The sequence below is a fragment of the Dama dama genome, chromosome 16 (assembly GCF_033118175.1).
Source record: "Dama dama isolate Ldn47 chromosome 16, ASM3311817v1, whole genome shotgun sequence".
Classification (NCBI taxonomy): domain Eukaryota; kingdom Metazoa; phylum Chordata; class Mammalia; order Artiodactyla; family Cervidae; genus Dama; species Dama dama.
The window spans coordinates 13,764,413-13,783,835 of record NC_083696.1 but is presented as its reverse complement, the minus strand read 5'-3'; the positions used below and the strand labels follow the sequence as shown (position 1 = coordinate 13,783,835).

At 41.1% G+C, this 19,423-nt stretch overlaps 1 pseudogene; it reads left to right on the top strand.

The window, feature by feature from the left end:
- LOC133071016 (large ribosomal subunit protein eL42-like) overlaps nt 1–15,352 on the top strand; it is a 35,794-nt pseudogene extending 20,442 nt beyond the window's left edge.
- The last annotated feature ends 4,071 nt before the right edge of the window (nt 15,353–19,423 follow it).

Here is a 19,423-nt window from a genome sequence, read left to right as displayed (position 1 = left end):
TGTATATAATATATTACACACACACAAAGGAATACTACTCAGCCATAAAAAGAATGGAATTCTGAATGTGAAGCAAAATAGACAGATCCAGAGACTATTATGCTTAGTGAGATAAGTCAGACCAAAAAAGACACATACTATATGATGTCACCTTTATGTGGAATCTAAAATATAAAACAAATGAGAGAGTGTGGAGCACAAGAGAAACAGACTCAGAGATGTGGAGACAAACTACTGGTTACCAGGGTGAGAGGGAGAGGGAGGGTGTGGGACTAAGAGGTGCTTACTGCTATATATAAAACAGATAGGTATCAACGAGGAGTACTGTACAGCAAAGGGGATTACAGCAATTATCTTAGTAATAATTCACAATGGAGTATATTCTATAAAAATATTGAATTACTATGCCATACACCTGAAACTACTGTAATATCCAAATCAACTATACTTTGATTTTTAAAAACTTCTAAACATAGCAACACTTTCAAAGACATTTATTGTTTGAAACCTGACATTTAAATATAAAATGAATTGCTCCTTTAAAGAACATGAGAATCTCCTTGCTTTAGTTTTAACTGCACTGATTTATCTTGAAGCCAAAGGTAAAGTTTTATGAGTAAATCCTTCCATGAAAGTAGAAAATTGTTCAGTTAACAACAAACTGCCTATCTTCCAGCGGCCAGACACTGAGCAGCGTCCTCACAGAGAAGGAAGAAACACATGATAAAATAATAAATCCCAGTCCCCCCTTCCACACCCTGCCAATCTCAGTTGATTATCCTTGCTTCTTAGTTGGGGAGAAAAATGAAACCCCAAGAAACAACCTCCAGTATTCCCACCACCAAACCTATCACCTTTCCAACAGCTGGACCCATATACTCCAGTGGCAGTGGGTGAAATCAGAAACAGCAAAGGCAAGGTCTCTACCTCAATCTCACCTTCCAAATCTCATGAGAGTGCCTCTGATAGGTGAAAGTTGAATTACATCCAGAACTGTAGCTATAACGGAATCAGGGATCATTTTTCTCCCATCCCATATACAACCCAGCAGCAAATTTCGATGATCCCACCTTCAAACTATATTCTGAACTCAACTGTCATCACCTCCTCTATTAACAGATATCATCCTAGTCCAAACCACCATCATCTCTACCCAGACAGCAAGAGTCTCCTAACTAGCTCCTGATTTCAACTACACTCCTTTACAGTCTATTCTCCACACAGCAGCCACCATGATTTTAAAGACTAAATCAGATCATGTCATACCTCTGCCCTCAGCTCTCCAATGGCTTTCCATAGCCTCTCATAATGCTGCAAGAAAAAATAATAAACGGCCTACTTCCCAGGAAAAATAGAGGGGCAACAAAGGCATGACTTCTGCCTCATGCTTTTGCCTTCTAAACTTTAGACAAGTGCCAAGTGACTGATGGAATCTAAATTACATCTAGAACTTGAACTGCAAGACAGGCTGGGGAAATTTTAGTCATCTGAGTCTAGAAAAGCTCATAAAAAGAGACTGGAATATATATTGAGGCCAATCCACCATGTCCCCATGATGTCCACTGCAACAGCATTTACAACAGCAATCAATAAATAGAAAATCGACTAAATGAACAAAAGTAAAAGGCTGGTAGAATAAAGTGTACTCTATTCAGGTAATAAAATAACAGTCATTTTTGAAGGACATTTTATTGATGACATGAAAAATCTTACAGTATGTCAATTCCCAAAATAAAGTGAACAAAAAGCAGTGAATTCAATGTGATCCCACTTTAAGGGACAACAAGTGAATTTTTAAAATGGCCTATGTATTATTTTTGCAGGTATGATAATGGCATTGTGATTACGTCAGACAATGTCTTTGTTCTTAAGAGATTAATGATTCGGTGTTGTGAAATTTTTACTTTCAAATAATTCAGAATAAAAGCAGACAGATTATTAACTAGGAAATCATGAACAATGAAAACCTAGGAAAATGATACACAGGCCTCCACTATACTACTCTTTTAACTTTTCTGTTCAAAATTTGTCAAAATAAAAATTTGGGTAGAAAAATGCTGGGGAACAGTGGCTAGTTTTATTTGCAGGACTGCTCTGAGTTCAGGCTGTTTCCTTTGCTAACAGCACATCTTTAAAAATGCATGCTCTCAGAATGCATGTATACAGTGCTGTCATCTCCATTACCCAATGTGGCCTTAGGCTGCGGTTTATTTTCTCATTCTTTTCATGTGTTTTGAGAAACTACAATTGTTCCAGAGAACATCTATCTCTCTTTCTCTTTTCCTCTCCCTCTTTCCCTCTCTCTCTCCCCTTCTCTCACTGCCCCCCACCCCCCCCCACACACAAAAAATAATTGAATCAGTGATGGCAAATGTATGGCACATAAGCCACCAGAACCCCTACCAACCAAGGCAGTCATCACTAATTGATTAAGGTACACTTTCCTGCCAAACCTCATTATCTCTCCGAATCCTGCTAAACACCGCTCTCCAGGTAACTTTGATTAATGCATGGCAGCTGGCATGTGAGATTAAACTTTTACTATATATCTATTCAACAGACTACTTTAGCAAAACCTTAAAACACTGGGGGAAGGGGGGAGGAAAGGGTGAGACGAATCAAGAGAGTAACATGAAAACATATATTACCATATGTAAAACAGACAGCCAATGGGAATTTGTTGTGTGACTCAGGGACGGCAACCAGGGCTCATCAACAACCTAGAGGGGTGGAGAGGGAGGTGGGAGGGGGGCTCAAGGACGGACACGGGTAAACCCATGGCTGCTTCATGTTGATGTTTGGTAGAAACCAACACAATACTGTAAAGCAATTATCTTTCTATTAAAAATAAATAATTCTTTTTAAATTCTTTTAAAAAGAATTCATTTGAACCAGTCCTAATGAGATGGATGAAGCTGGAGCCCCTTATACAGAGTGAAGTAAGCCAGAAAGACAAAGAACATTACAGCATACTAACACATATATATGGAATTTAGAAAGATGGTAACGATAACCCTATATGCAAAACAGAAAAAGAGACACAGAAATACAGAACAGACTTTTGAACTCTGTGGGAGAAGGCGAGGGTGGGATGTTTCGAGAGGAATCGGGTGGAGAGGGAGGTGGGAGCGGGGATTGGGATGGGGAAGACGTGTAAATCCATGGCTGATTCATATCAATGTATGACAAAACCCACTGAAATGTTGTGAAGTAATTAGCCTCCAACTAATAAAAAAATTTTAAAAATTTAAATAAATAAATAAATAATTCTTTTTAAAAAACCTTAAAAAATTATGACTGCCATTGTAACCAGGAAGGGTTAATTTTGAATTTACACTGGATCTGCTTCTGCGCCTTTAACCCTTTTTGTTATTATAAGCATACATAATGGCTTGCCTGGGTTCCATCCCTGGATTAGGAAGATCCTCTGGAGCAGGGAATGGCAATCCACTCCAGTATTCTTGTCTGGAGAATCCCATGGACAGAGACTGGCAGGCTACAGTCCACGGGGTCACCAAGAACTGGACACAACTGAGCGACTAACACTACGCCACACTACCACGGCTTGCCTCAGGGAGACAAGCTGACCCGGCCCCTGTGAAGGACTGTGCCACTCTTGAATCATGCGTGTGGCAAATGGAAGCACCTGGTGCCCCTTGTCTGCTGCTTACCGGCCCAGAAATTCACATCTGGGGAGGCCGGAGTCACAGACAGATCTGACATCTTTATTTGTTGATATGACGGGAGATATTCCATTTCACACCACCCATGAAATGACTGTAAGGAGGTGAAACTAACACATCCCCCTATGTGAGGCTTGCCATTCTAGGAGATATTTGCAGGAATTACGTGGTCTTTTTACTTTGTTTCCTCGCCTCCCCCCTCATCTTTGATCCATAAAAGAACCTAGCAACCAGGCCCTGACAAGATGGCTATTTTGAGGTGCTAGGCTGCCATCTTCTCAGTCAACCAGCTCCCGAATAAAGTCCCTTACTAGCCCCAACAGCTCAGATTCATCAACTTATCTTGTGGCGAGCAGGGCAAGATTGGACTCATGAGTGTCCACTCATCATGAGTGTCTCTGCGGCTATGGAAAAAAGAGCTCAAAACCTGGAGCCAAAGACCTCTGCCTGTTACTTCCTCACAGGGGTATAAGGCACTTGAAATGAAATCATGGACACTTTGTAAATGCCAGGCATTTTACATATAAAGAGTGGCATTATGGAAATGGAAAATTCACTATTGAAAAAGCCACTGCTAGAGTGTTGACTATAACTCTGAACAGAGGGTGAGTTCTAAGAGCCTAAACTGGTTTTTTTTTTTTTCAGCCAATTCAGAAACATGGTAAATTCTGAATTCTTTGTGGGTTCTTCATTTCTAGCTTATGAAATGGCTCAGTACTCAGATCTTTCTCCTGTTCACACCATAGGTGACTTCTTCTAATCTCATGGCTTTCAAGGCAATTCATACGCTGTTGACTCTCAAATTTTAAAAGTATAACAAGATGTTAAAAAGGGAATTCAGACCAAGGCACAATAGATATCAAATATTAAAGTAAGGGGCAGACACAAATCAGTATTTTCAAGGTGGGTTTCTAAGAACAGTTTAACTTGGGGCCCTCACTGTAACCACTGTCATAAAATGGTCCAGTTATAAAAGATTGAAGATAATTTGTAACAGGTCTTCTTTTTCTTTTTTTATTGATTGATTTATTTTCTTTTTAATTGGAAAATAACTGCTTTACAATATTGTGTTGGTTTCTATCATAAATCAGCCATAGATATACCTCCCTCTTGAACCTCCCTTCCACCTTCCACCCCATCTCACCCCTGCAAAAGGTTTTCTTTGAAGAAAGCTGTGCTATGAATGGTTCCTCTCCCTGGAGAATGACAGGATATCCCCTCGGTTCAGACCGAGTGATAGAGCAGGACTCAGAGAGCTAACATGTGTTCCCTGCAGTTTAAAGCGAAGGGGGTGGGAGAGTTGCTTACTTAACTGGAGTCTGACCCCACCCCGCCACGGGGGAACCTAAGGGGAGAGGTTGCTAAAGCAATGGGTGGCAGCCAAGAAGGGATTCCCTTGGGGATAGCCAAGGCACAGGGCGTATATTCTCAAAGGGCAGGAGGTGGGCCACACTGGAGTCAGTAAGAGCCTCACCATCCGTGCTCTGCTTGGTGGGGTGCTGGGACTGTAAGTGAGAAAGTCTGTGTGGAAAAAAGCACAGCAGCTGGAGGAACAGGGTCCATCACCCACAGCAGAGGAGTGGACCACAGCAGTGGAGCGCCGCAGAATCCACAAAAGAACCAAGGAAAATGCAGCGCTAACTGCTACCAGCCTCCGAGAAAGTGAAATCATGTTAGGATAGCCCCAGCCAAGGAAGAACTTTCTGATCTCTTTCCCCTCTACCCTCCTAGTGGAGTGCTGAAACCAATTCTGGAGCCGCTGAAACCATAGCTAATGAGATGATGAGCAAGAAAAGGGGGCGGGGAAAGCCAACCATAATTTCTTCAGTGTGGGTGGCTGACCTGCTATGGTAGAGAAGTTGGAAGCAGAAGAAACACGACCTTTTAATGAAGATTTGAGTATTAAGTAGGGCTCCCCTGATGGTTCAGATAGTAAAGAATCGGCCTGCAATGAGGGAGACCTGGGTTTGATCCTTGTGTTGGGAAGATTCCCTGGAGGAGGAAATGGCAACCCACTCCAGTATTCTTACCTGGAGAATCCCCGTGGACAGAGGAGCCTGGAAGGCTGCAGTCCATGGGAGGGCAAAGACACAGACATGACTGACCACCCAAGCATAGCGCAAGTATTAAGTAGGGGCTTCCCTGGTGACTCAGTGGTAAAGAAACTGCCAGCCAATGCAGTAGACGCGGGTTCAGTTCCTGGCGGGGGAAGATCCCCTGGAGAAGGAAAGGGCAACCCACTCCAGTATTCTTGCCTGGGAAATCCCAGAGACAGAGGAGCCTGGCAGGCTACAGTCCACGGGCCGCAGAGAGCTGGACATGAATTTGCAACTAAACAAGTATTAAAGACAAACTGAACTGGACATTCTTGCTTCTGAATGAAGAGTCTGGGTTCCTGCTTAAAGAAAACCATGGGACTTTCTTATACCTAAGAGTGGCCCGGAAAATCATGGTGCCTACCAGAATTTTCACCCAATGGCAGGGAAAACTCTTCCTCTACTGAATAAATGTTAAAGGGACACTAGGAAACAAAATGAAAATTGCATTCCGATTGATTCCCAGAGCTGTGCTTCTTCCCAAAAATTGTTATAGTGGTATAATAGGCATCTCAGAATTATCATATCCAAAAACAAATTCTTAATTTCCATCTCCCAGATTTCCTACTTTTCCTGAAGTCTTTCCTTCTCATTAAAATAGAACTCCATCCTTGAATCCTTTCTTCTTTTAACATGCTAGATCCAAACTATCAGCAAACTCTACAAGTTCTACTTTCAAAAGTCATTGTGAATCCAACCACTTTTTACCACCACCTAATCTAAACCACAATTGTATCTCACATTTGCTGTTTATTCTCATCTCCCTACATTCTACTCTAAACACAGCAACCCAAAGTGAACCTTTTAAAACATGTAAGATCTGCTCTAAAGCCTTCAATGCCTTCATTTTTTAATTAATTTTTCAATGAAAAAAAGATGATTATTTCTAATGATAAAAGGTACAATTCACAAATATAGACACTATAAACCATTAGACATCTAACAACAACAAAAAAGATACACAGAGCAAAATCAGAATATAAGGGAAAAGAAAAGAAATAATCATAGACATATTACCATTTCTCTGAGAATATTTCATCAAGTCCAAAAAAAATAAGAATAGGAGCATCTTGAATGATGTCATTAATAATTTATATATAATTCATTTATATTTATATTAATATTAATTTATATTACTCTTATAGCATACACAAGTATATTTAAAATTTTCTATCTCATACCTTGCTATTACTTCCATGGGACATTTAGAAAAACTTCAATACCTTCATTTTTAACTTAGAATGAAAGCCAATGTTCTTGGAATGCCTACATGATCGAGACCCTGATCTTTTTCAAACCTCATCTCCCTCCACCCCCTCCTTGCTTGTCACAATCTGGCCACAATGGGATCCTTGCTTTTCCTCAAACTTGCTAAGTACTCTTCCAACTCAAGGCTTTTATACTCTCTTTTCCTTCTGCCTAAAATTCTCTCCCCATTGCAGGTTTCTGCTCAAATGTCACCTTATCAGAAAAGCTCTCCTGGTTGCCTAATATAAATAGCAAACGCATGTTTCCCTTCTCTCCTAGTCCTGAACTCCCCACCCTCCTCCTCCACTGAAGTTATACCCAGGTCACTCAGACCCACCTCAAATACTATGCATTCATTTGCCTGTTTACTGTCTGCCTTCCTCTATCAGCAAGTCACAACCCAAAGCTAGGATTTAGCTTTGTCTGTGGTTGTGAGCACTCAATCCTTTTTGACTAAATGAATAATTTATATTAAAGCACTTACAAGAGATCCTAAGCTACAATAATTTTATATTTAAAAAGCTCTTCCAGGGTCCCTTATAATATCTGGAAACAAATTCTGAAGTAGAGAAGAGTTGGATCCCCTTGGCCTTCCTGACTCCTTTCAGGCCTACTCTCCCTGATCCCATATCTCAACAGGAACGCATCCCCATTCTCACACTAAAGGCCTTCCAGAAGTCAGACAGGGGTGAAGGGTGCCCATGGAGTCTCTCCCTGGCAACCGTGGTTGCACATCAAGACTTCACTCTGACACAAGAAGTACCAAGGCCGAATCCGGGGCCCTCTAGGCCTCTGTTCTGACCGCCAGACCAGAATGTCTGTCTCTGTTAATTTGACTGAAGCTCTGTTTAATTACTAACTTGGTAGTTTCTGCTCTCTGCTTAGCTGCTTGTCAAGTATATGGCACTTTTGATAATTTCAGGGTAGGAATTTAGTCTATTTTGGTAATTGAAAATCAGCCTGGAGCCAGAGTTTCCCTTTTACTCAGAAAGACGAAACAGACAGCACATGAAAGGCGGGTGCACTGTAATTTTGTCTTTTCTGATGCATTAAAAGCAGGCCTCTGAACACTGGCTGCTTGCTGTCATTTGGAAATCTCTACTGGGCCTGTAAATATGAAGTCTGGTGCTTTCATATCATTAGTTTTTTTGGTTTTTTTTTTCTGCGTCCAGTTTGGTTGGAAAAATTACACAGCAATGACAGGAGACCACAATGAGAGACAGGCTGGGGGTGCCCAGAGAGCCTGGGGACTAGCAGCTGGACCCTGGGTTTCAGGACTGGCTCCACAGCCACTGGTCTCGATAACTGAATGCTTATCTAAGACAGTTTCAGGTGGATTGACAAATTCTTTAATATTTGTTCATTCGAACCAACATTTATTTGGCACATCATAAATATCAGGGACAGAAGTTCCACACATGAGAAAACATGATCCGTTTCCCCAGGGAGCTCTTGGTCTAATGAAAAGATAAATAGGAAGAGAGTCATATCAATCTTGTTGTAATCAAGATGTGCAGAAAGCACTCTGGGAGCATGGGGATAAAAGGGAGTTAGTCTACTTAAAGGATAAGTGGCTATTTACCAGGGTTCGTGATGTGGGCTCAAGACAGACAGGCTAGCCCATACAAAGGCCTGAGATACCCAGTGCTGAACAGAAAAAGGAAAATTCAGTGTAGGCCATGGGAGAGTGTGAAGTAGGGCTGAGGACGGTGTGGAAGCAGGAGGATCAAAGGAAAAGTGAAGAAACTAAGGCTTGACCCATTTAACTAACGATTCAGTTCAGATCAGTTCAGTCGCTCAGTCATGTCCAACTCTGCAACCCTATAGACTGCAGTTACAGAAAAACTTGAAGTCATTTGGTAAAATGGGCATGAGATAAGTAATAGCTAACAATTATTGGGCATTTATTACCAGTTTTGAGTACTTTCCACTTAAATCTACAGCATTCAGAGATGCTAAGTTGCTTGCCCAAGATGATGCAGCTGAGAAGAGGTGAAAATAGGAATGTAAAGGCAATCTGCAGACACTTAACCATCACACTTCTTAGCCAGAAGTTTGCAACTATTATATGAGCTAATAACATGAAAGCACACTGCAAATGGTAAAGTGCCGCCCAAACGTAGCACTAGTGTTTATTAGTCTTGTTACAAGGATCCTCAAACAGGTCTTTCTTCACTGATATTTGACAGTGCAACCTTGAGCATTTTCTCCCAGGCTCAGAATAGCAAGCAAGAAAGGCTGGAAGAGAGATCACTATGGAAGAAAGAAAAGGAAGTCTGGGCTTTCATGAGTCACACTGGGGGGATGGAAGAAGGATAAAATCCAATGAAGCAGCCCTTCTGAAAGCTTAGCCTGTGCTGGCACCTGCTGGTGCCCATGATAGATGTGTCAGCTTCATGGGGAATTATGCCCTGGAGGACAGATGCCCCAAGGCAGTTATACCTGTGAAGGGGATGGGGGGGAGAGGAGGGGCAGAGTTGCAGCTAGTCTAAAAGGCTGGGAGACTTTTTCTTACTTGAGAGGCTCCTGTACATCTGTAGGGGGAAAAAAACTTTCAGCTGGGAATTCACTAATCATAACCATTACTAAGCACTGCCTGTGGGCATGAACTGCACTGAGGGTCTCACACACCTTCCCCAAAAATAGCAATACCTCAACCCCGCCAGCTCAGCAAAATGTCATTCTCTTTGTTTTGGAGATGCAGATAGCTCCAGGAGGTTACCTGACTGGACCGGGTAACCACATAACTAACTAGTAACTGACAAACCCAATTTAGGATCAAAACTGAATTTAATTCACACTCTTTCTTACAGCACCAGGATGCTTCCAATAGACTTACACTCAAAGCTTATTATTATGCCTGTGATCCTGGCCCTGTCAACTCACCACTGGGAGTTTTGTTTTGATTAATGAGGTGATGCTCCTGCCTCATTCCAGAAGAGGTTTACATCTTCAATCCTCATCTGCACTATGAGGAGAAACCCCTCCCAGTGTGTTTGTGAAAAAGGGATTAGGTCTGGTATATAAATAACAATATAACTACCTTTAAACCATGAAGTGAAGAAGAACTAAAGAACCTCTTGATGAAAATGAAAGAGGAGAGTGAAAAAGTTGGCTTAAAGCTTAACATTCAGAAAACTAAGATGATGGCATCCGGTCCCATCATTCCATGGCAAATAGATGGGGAAACAGTGGAAACAGTGGCTGACTTTATTTTGGGGGGCTCCAAAATCACTGCAGATGGTGATTGCAGCCATGAAATTAAAAGACACTTACTCCTTGAAGGAAAGTTATAACCAACCTAGACAACATATTAAAAAGCAGAGACATTACTTTGTCAACAAAGGTCTGTCTAGTCAAGGCTATGTTTTTCCAGTAGTCATGTATGGATGTGAGAGTTGGACTAGAAAGCAAGCTGAGCACTGAAGAATTGATGCTTTTGAACTGTGGTGTTGGAGAAGACTCTTGAGAGTCCCTTGGACTGCAAGGAGATCCAACCAGTCCATCCTGAAGGAGATCAGTCCTGGGTGTTCATTGGAAGGACTGACGTTGAAGTTGAAACTCCAATACCTTGGCCACCTGATGCAAAGAGCTGACTCATTTGAAAAAAGACCCTGATGCTGGGAAAGATTGAGGGCAGGAGGAGAAGGAGACGACAGAGGATGAGATGGTTGGATGGCATCACCGACTCAATGGACATGGGTTTGGGTGGACTCCAGGAGTTGGTGATGGACAGGGAGGCCTGGCATGCTGCGGTTCATGGAGTCACAAAGAGTCAGACATGACTGAGCGACTGAACTGAAACCATGAAGAACTGCTACCTCATAAAACAGGTATTTTTGAACTTCATGGCTCCAAATAGAAACCAGAATCCTAAGGGGCCCCTGGAAATGTTCCCAAACTTCTCAACATAAGAAACCACAGTCCCAGGCCACCTGTCAGTTAATGTTCACATCCTGAAAAATTCTCTTCTCCCTGCACATCCAATCAAGAGCTAGAAAGCTCATTTTCTAGAGTTCAGTTGAAATTTAAAGGAAACAAAGATACTAGGTTGAACTATGTGAAATTACTAAAGGGGTTCAACACAATGAATGCAGGTCTTCAAAAAGACAGTACCTTTATCACTGCAAAATGACTGGGCAAACCCATCCTGGGTCAGATGTCAGCAGGCAGGCATAAGAATCATCTGCAAAACTGTTTAACATGAAGATTCGGGCCCACTCATAGATTTAGCACTGGAGTTGGGGTGGGTTAGTTCAGGAATTCAGCTTTCTAAAAGGCATTCCAAGACAGAAGAGGGACTACATTAGGGGACTTCCCCTTGAGCATTTCCAAATTGGAAGTCTATTCCGTTCCCAATAACTCTGAAGGACAGCATCTCAAGATGGGGCACTTCTCAAAGGGCACCCTTAGTCTACTTAAGTGTTAGTCACTCAGTTATATCTAACTCTTTGCAACCCCATGGACTGTAGCCCACCAGGCTCCCCTGTCCATGGAATTCTCCAGGCAAGTATACTGAAGTGGGTAGCCATTCCCTTCTCCAGGGAATCTTCCCAACCCAGGGATCGAACCCAGGTCTCCCACATTGCAAGTGGATTCTTTACCTTCTGAGCCACCAGGGAAGACAGGGAAGTTCAGTTTGAGGGCCTCTGCTATAAAAGTAGGCAAGACCTGATGACAGTTTCAAATCCAACCTCCACAACTTTCGACCTGTCTTCTTTCCAGAAGTCTTCTGAGCACCCAGCTTTTTTCTTTTAATGACCCACCCCTCCTTCTATTGTTTTTTAATTTTGTTTTGTTGCCTGAAATTAATAATTATTGCAAGGCAATCTGGACCACTTTTTGAAAAGCTGCATTTGGGTAATGTTCCCATCACTCTACCCTCCAGGAGAGAATTACTACAGCTCCACCAGTCAGTCCAGAGACTATGTCCATTTTCCACACCGCAAACCCAAACCAAAGCCTCGTTATTTCTACTGTTTGTTTTGCTGCAGAATCGTAATATTTGCATGGAAATGGGTTTTTCCTCTATCCTGTAATTTGTATTGTTTACTTTTCTTTTTTGGACTTCTTTGATGCTGCTGAAGAAAGAAGTCCACAAGAATCTGGAGAAAGGAAGACAGTGGGCTGCAAGCAGGAGGAATAAGTGGAAGCCGTTTGCTTCTCTGTCTCCTAAGCCCCCTACCACCACTTTGCCTACCTGGACTAAGCTATCTCCTTATTTCTGCTTTTCTGCCTCTTACAGCTGGGCTGAAATATGTCAACATTATCACTGACTTACTATAAGACCTTTGACGGGTCTCTCCAGGCCTTGCTTCCCATGTGAAGAGTAAAGGTATACAAGGAGACAATCTCTAAATTTAGTAACTTTCATAATTCCAACTATCACTCGTTCCTCGGAGACAGACATGTGACTTGGGGCAACTTATTTAACTCCTGTGATAGACCATCAAGGTCAGTCACATCCTTCTTTTCCATCTCTAATGAAGAAAAAAAGTTGCTTCTTATCCCCAAGACATAAAAATAGAAATCAATCTATGTTCCCTCAGAAGTCCCTGAGTTCCAAAAATGATACCATTACCGTATGAAATTCTTCAAAGACTTTCCAATGCTTCAAATCCTCTATCACATTCCTGACACACCCACCACTCCCACTACCACACCCTGTAGCCCCAGTACAACCTTAAAACCTTCTAAGGTTAATTCTGCCTTTCCTCTCCGCATTATTTCTTGCTGGAGGGTTCTATGAGAAACATAATTCCACTTCTAAGGATGGAGTCTAGAAAAGCACTTTAAAATATCACAATAAGGCACACAAAAGGGTATTTACTGGGGCCTTGTTTATCATAATAATAGGAAAAATTGCCCATCAGCTAAAAAAATAATACCTAATAATAATAAAACTCTGAGAAATCCATTTGATAGAATATTCTGCAGCAGTTCAAAAGAATGAGGCAGATCTATAGGTAGTAATGAGTAGACTGACAAGACATATTGTTGAATAAATGAAGAATGCTACAGAATGGGATGCATAGTATATCTAAAAAATTAAAGGTACATATTCTAAGTGTATATATATATATATATATATATATATATATATATATACACACACATACAAATATACACCCGTACACATGCACACACACACATACATGCAAATATGTGAATATATAGCGGAGGTTTGGAAGGATGTGTAACAAACTGGTAACACTGTTTACCTCCAAGGAAGGGAGGGTCAAGAGGACTTTACATGAAATGTTTTAATAGTTTTACTCAGAGGATATAATGATATATTACTTTAAAATTTTTAAATTAATTTGAAATAATACTGCCCCTAAATACATAGTGAAGTGAAAGTGAAAGTCGTTTAGTCATGTCTGACTCTTTGTGAACCCATGGAACAGTCCATGGAGTTCTTTAGGCCAAAATACTACAGTAGGTTCCGTTCTCCAAGGGACCCTCCCAACCCAGGGATCAAAACCCAGGTCTCCCGCACAGCAGGCAGATTCTTTAGCAGCTGAGCCACCAGGTAAGCCCCGTAAATACATAATGATAGCACAAAATGGAAGGAAAAGTATCTTGTTGTAAGGTTCTTACACTACACATGAACTCAAATAATATTATTTGAAGATGACTATTCAAAAATGTGATAAAGATGAATATTAAATAAGATCAATTTTTATTAGAAAAAAAGAGGTTTAACAAATAAAACAAGAATGAAGAGAACAGAATCATAAAAAATAATCCACAAGCAAGTTAGCAAAGGGGGGAAGGAACAAAGAACAGATGGAACAAATAGAAAACAAACAACAAGATGCTAGATTAAAATATAACCATATCAGTAGTAACAATGTAAGTAATCTATACACCCCAACTAAAAGGCAGAGACTGTCAGGTGGATAAAAAAGTAAGACAACAGATTATGCTGTCTACAAGAAACTCACTTTCAACATAAAGATATAAATAGATAAAAGGTTAAAATAATGCAAAAAGACCATGCAAACACTAATCAAAAGAAAGCTGAGTGCCTTTATTAATATTAGAACAGGACTATTACCAGAAATAAAGAGTCACTAGATAATGATTCAGGGGACAATTAACCAACAAGACATAAGAATCCTATATATATAATACATCTAACATTGGAGCTTCAAAATGCAAGAAGCAAAAACTGATAGAAATCAGAAGAAAAACAGACAATTCCAGGATTACAATCAGATACGTTAACAGCCCTCACACAGCAATAAAAGAAGCAGAAAGAATTAGGAAGGACAAAGATGACCTCAAGAACATTATAAACCAACTTGACCTAATTGATATTTATAGAGAACTCTAGTCAGCAAATAGCAGAATACAAATTCTTTTCAAGTACAGCTGACCACTGAAAAACATAGGTTGGAACCACACAGATTCATTTACATGTGGATTATTTTTCAAAAGTAAATACCATAGTAATACACAATCCCTGGTTGGTTGAATCCATGGATGTGAAACCTTGGATACAGAAGAATGTAGATACAAAGGGCTGGCTATAAGTCAGTCATGTGAATACATGAAATAGTCACCAAGAATATACTGGCTCATAAATCAAATCTTGATGATTTTAAAAAACTGAAATTATACAAAGCACATTCTCAATACTTTGAATTAATACTTTGAATTCACAATATAATTAAATTAAAACCAAGAATAGAAAGATATTTGGAAAATTTCCTACACTTCTAAATAACTCAAAGAAAGTCAAATGAGAAATTATAAAATAATTTGAATAGAAAATGAAGAAACATCAAAAGTAGGATAGGGAGGGAGGGGACATATGTATACCTATGGCTGATTCATGTTGATGTATGGCAAAAACCAACACAATACTGTAAAGCAATTATCCTTCAATTAAAAATAAATAAAAATTTTTAAAGTTGTGGGATAAATCAGTGTTTAAAGGGAAATTCATAGCATTCAGAATTTATAGTGCTACTACTCCAGTAACCATGGTAAATTCCCAAATCTCACTAAACTTTCTATAGGAAGCATGATAAGCACAACCCCCAAAATGACACAGTATAAGGGTAAATTCTGGCCTGTCCAGGGAAAGCAGTGTTATGACAGGAAGTAGAGTGGCTATGGTGAGCAGGCTAAGTGGGTTTTCCAGCAAAAGGCTAAAATTACAAAGAAAATCATGCTAAGGCTTGAATGTGTTAAGCCCTATTATAGATCTAAAAGAATGCCAGTTATTAATAGATGCAGTATTATGAACTGGGAAGAGATAACAAGAGAAAAGTCCAAATCATCCAGTTCTGGGCTTCACCTTTTGTTTTATTATAAAGGAAGTAAAATCTTGAGGTTATTTAATGTCAAAAAATAAATTTATATTAAGAAGAGAAGAATGGTCTCAAATCAATGTTTTAACAAGAATTCACTTTAACAAACTATAAAAAGGCAATATAAACCCAAAGCAAACAGAAGGACATAACAATATGAGCTGAAATCCATGAAATAAAAAAGAGATAAATAAAATTAAACCAAAAGCTGTTTCTTTTTTTAAAAAAAGACAATTGATGAACCTCTACTCAGCTTATCAAGAAAATGAAGGTACAAATTACCAAGACCAAGAATGAAAGGGGACATCATCAGGTCTACTAACATTATAAGAATAATATTATGAAATATGCCAATAAATTCACCAACATGGGTGAAATGGATAAATTCCCTGGATAAAAACACAGCCCTGACATACTGTAGCAGACTGTGAGAACTCTAGTGTTTATCTGCCTAAGGAACTCCAGATAAAGAAGTCATAATGAGTAAGAAAAAGGAACCTTCCTTCAATGTTGGCAGAAACGTAAACTGGTACAGCCACTGTAAAAAACAGTAAAGAGGTTCCTTGAACACCTAAAAATAAAGTTACCATTGTTGGTGGTTAGTCGCTAGGTTGTATCCAACTCAAACTACAGCCCACCAGGCTCCTCTGTCCACGGAATTTCCCAGGCAAGAATACAGAAGTGGATTGCCATTTCATTCTCCAAGGTATCTTTCTGATCCAAGGATCAAACCCGCATCTCCTCCATTTGGCGGGTGGATTCTTTACCACTGAGCCACCTAGACAGCCCTAAAGTTACCATGTGATCCAGCAATCCCACTCCTGGGCATATATCCAGAGAAAACTCTAACTCAAAAAGATACATGCACCCCAATTTTCATAGCAGCACTTTTGCAACAGCCATGGAAGCAACCTAAATGTCCATCTACAAATGAATGGACAAAGAAGATATGTGTGTGTGCATGTGTGTAATGGGCTATTACTCAGTCATAAAAAAGAATGAAATAAATGTCACTTGAAGCAACATGAATGGACCCAGAGATTATCATACTAAGTGAAATCAGACAAAAATATGATACCGCTTATATGTGGAATCTAAAAAGAAAATGATACAAATGAACTTATTTATGAAATAGAAATATACTCATATAGAAAACAAACTTATGGCTACCAAAGGGGAAAGGTGGGGAGGATAAATTAGGAGTTTGGGATTAACAGACACACACCTCTACACATAAATTAGAGAAACAACAAGGACCCACTGTATAGCGCAGGGAACCATATTCAATATCTTGTAATAACCAATATAGTAGGAAAAAAATCTGAAAAAGAATGTGTGTATATATGTATACATATACATATTCTAAATCTGAATCATTCTGCTGTACTCCTGAAACTAACACAATAGCATAAATCAACTATACTTCAATCAAAAATAAGTAAGGACATGGAAGCACTGAACAAAACAGGTGTTTTTACTGGAGTAGAAAAACAGACTTGAGAGTAGCAGATGCTAAAGAAGTAGAAATCAGCAAGTACTGGATTAAAGTCATAGATAAGTTAAGAAGCCACTGAATAGTTTGGTGAGAGACCATGAGAGTCTGAACTACCAAGACAGTAGTAAGCATGAAGAGGAGATTAAAATTTGAGAAATAGGTAACCAGCAGACTCAGCAGAACTTGGTATTTGAGGAATTACAGGAAGGATGAAGGAAGAGAAGCACAGAAAGGTAGTTACGGGTCAGCTTTGGGAACCAGGGACTACTTGAGCAAGGGCAGTAGGTGGCAGAGGAAGACCATGATCCACATTTACAGATTTTATGTATGGGATGTCTATAGGAGGTCAAAGTTGGTAATGTTTAGCAATTACTTGGATACATAAATGTGAAGCAAATGGGAGAAGTCAGCAGTGAAATAACTTATTGCAATTGCCTAAGAGATTATAGAAAGAGAAGTGGCTCAAGGGCAGAACCCTGGATGAGAAAATAATCTGAAGTTGGAGAAAAGGTTTATGATTTTGGAATAAGGCAGTTCTCAGCAAGTGCAATCATACACAAACCTGTTAAGTGACATCTTATAATATCAAAAACTTAGAACAAACCTACGTATCAGAGAAAAACAGAATAGTTCATGTGGAAAACATTAAAAATAATCTTTAGGAAGGTGTACAATAATGCAGATATTGCTTATGATAAAACGTTAAATGTCTTCCTACTTTTTAAAAAATATGCATATATATATATATATAATTTAAACACTGAAAATAGGCACAGCAAAAATAGGAAAAATACACCAAAATGTTAGTGTCTGGTGTTCTGAGTTTAGGAGCCCACGGGTCCTGCCATCCACCAATACTATTCTGTATCTTGCAAATTCGCTATATAATATTTATGCCAAGAGAAAGACAACCTGTCCCCCAAAAGAAGAACCGTGGTATTTCCCATCTCTAGTGTCGACCACCATCACGCCAGAGTTCCCGTGGAACCGTGCCCTTGGCCCACGGCGTCGGCCGGAGGCCTCAGGTGCAAGGCCCGCTTCCCTCTGCAGAGGGTCCTCAGGTGTAGTCTCCTCTCCACAGTCAAGCTGCCCATTCCCGTCACGGGCCTGCCCCCTCGGGGCTTCACCGGCCCTTTCTCCTGGCCTGGCTGGGGGCACCAAGGCCTTCCCGGCAGCTCCTCATAAAATAAGTCCCAGCGGGCTGCGGACACGCCATACAGTGTGGATACTGGTCCTGCTGGGACAGGTGGCAACCACAGCAGGGCTTTTAGACCAGCCTTGGGCCCTGGAGCTCAACAAAGGCTCGCGGTTCCTTCCACTCCCCTTGCCACCTCACTAAATTGGTGTAGCATCCTGTGCCAGGCCTGTGGGCGAGCTGACATCTGGGTCGGGAACCCTAGGACTCACCTAGCGCTCACTAGACGGCAGTCAGCATTACAGTGATGGCGATGAAGATGTTAAAGTTCAGGCAGAGAGGGCGAGTCCCGTGCTCAGGGCCTCTGGGGCCCTTCCAAGCGTTGGTAGGCCGCAACCTGAACCAAAGCCCCAACAGACTGAGGTGAAGCGACACCTGGCGGAGCGCCGCAGGAGCAGAGGTGGAAAATCTCAGACTGCCAGAAAGCCCGGTCACAGTCTCTTTTGTGAGCAGAATCCCGAGCTCTGGCTTTGAGACCCAGGACCCTGAGAAGCAGTCGCTTCCTACAAAAGCTGGATATGCAGCAATGCAGGCCCCGCCCCCAGGCCTTGACCCCTGCCCTGGATGTGGCCCCGCCCCCAAGGGTCAAGCCCAGCTGCATGTGGGGGCGGGCGCAAAGTATCATGGGAAGAGCCTCTACCCGGAGGTTCGGCCCAACGCTTGCCAGTTAATTCCTCTAAACGGTTATTGACCGTTAGCTACATGCGGTACTCCAGACCAGTAGTGAGGGAGATAGAGAAGGTCCTGGTACTTAGGGGACCTAGATAGTAACCCAAGATTACAAAGAAAGTTGTGATGGAGAAGGTGAGGTTGCTAATCCTGTCTTGGGAGGGTCAAGGAAGGCCTCCCAGAAAGACACAGAGCAAGCAGTAAGGAAAAAGGAAGGGAGGGTGGGATGCAACCGTTTTTGAAGATTTGGTGATGAAAAGGTCCCGTCCGGAGGCTTTATGGTTCCTTTCAGGAGTGGGTCAAAGAGCCAATGTGTTGAGGGTGTGGGAGGGGCAGGAGCTTGAGGAAAGGGAGGGAGGTTTGATACCGTTTATTGAGTAGATTGAAAAGAAGCTGAGTCAAGGACCAACGCTGTAAGCGCCACAAGGGAAGGGGGCTTTGTTTTTCTTATTCGTGTGTCCCCAATGTTTGGAACAAGGACTAGAATACTTTTACCCAAAGACCCCTCTGGTTTCAGCTGGATTTGGACTGTGCACAGTTGATGTTTTTTGCAAGTGACCTTCTTGCCTTTAGCCTTGTGTCCTGGGACAAAGCCACTGAAACAACTCATCCATTTTTTCCAAGTGACTTTGTGTTGAAGTCTATTATATCTAGGGCAAAAATCAGGGGTTTTGTTCACTAGGGTGTCAGCTAAATCTGGGAGGGTGCCTGGCTTG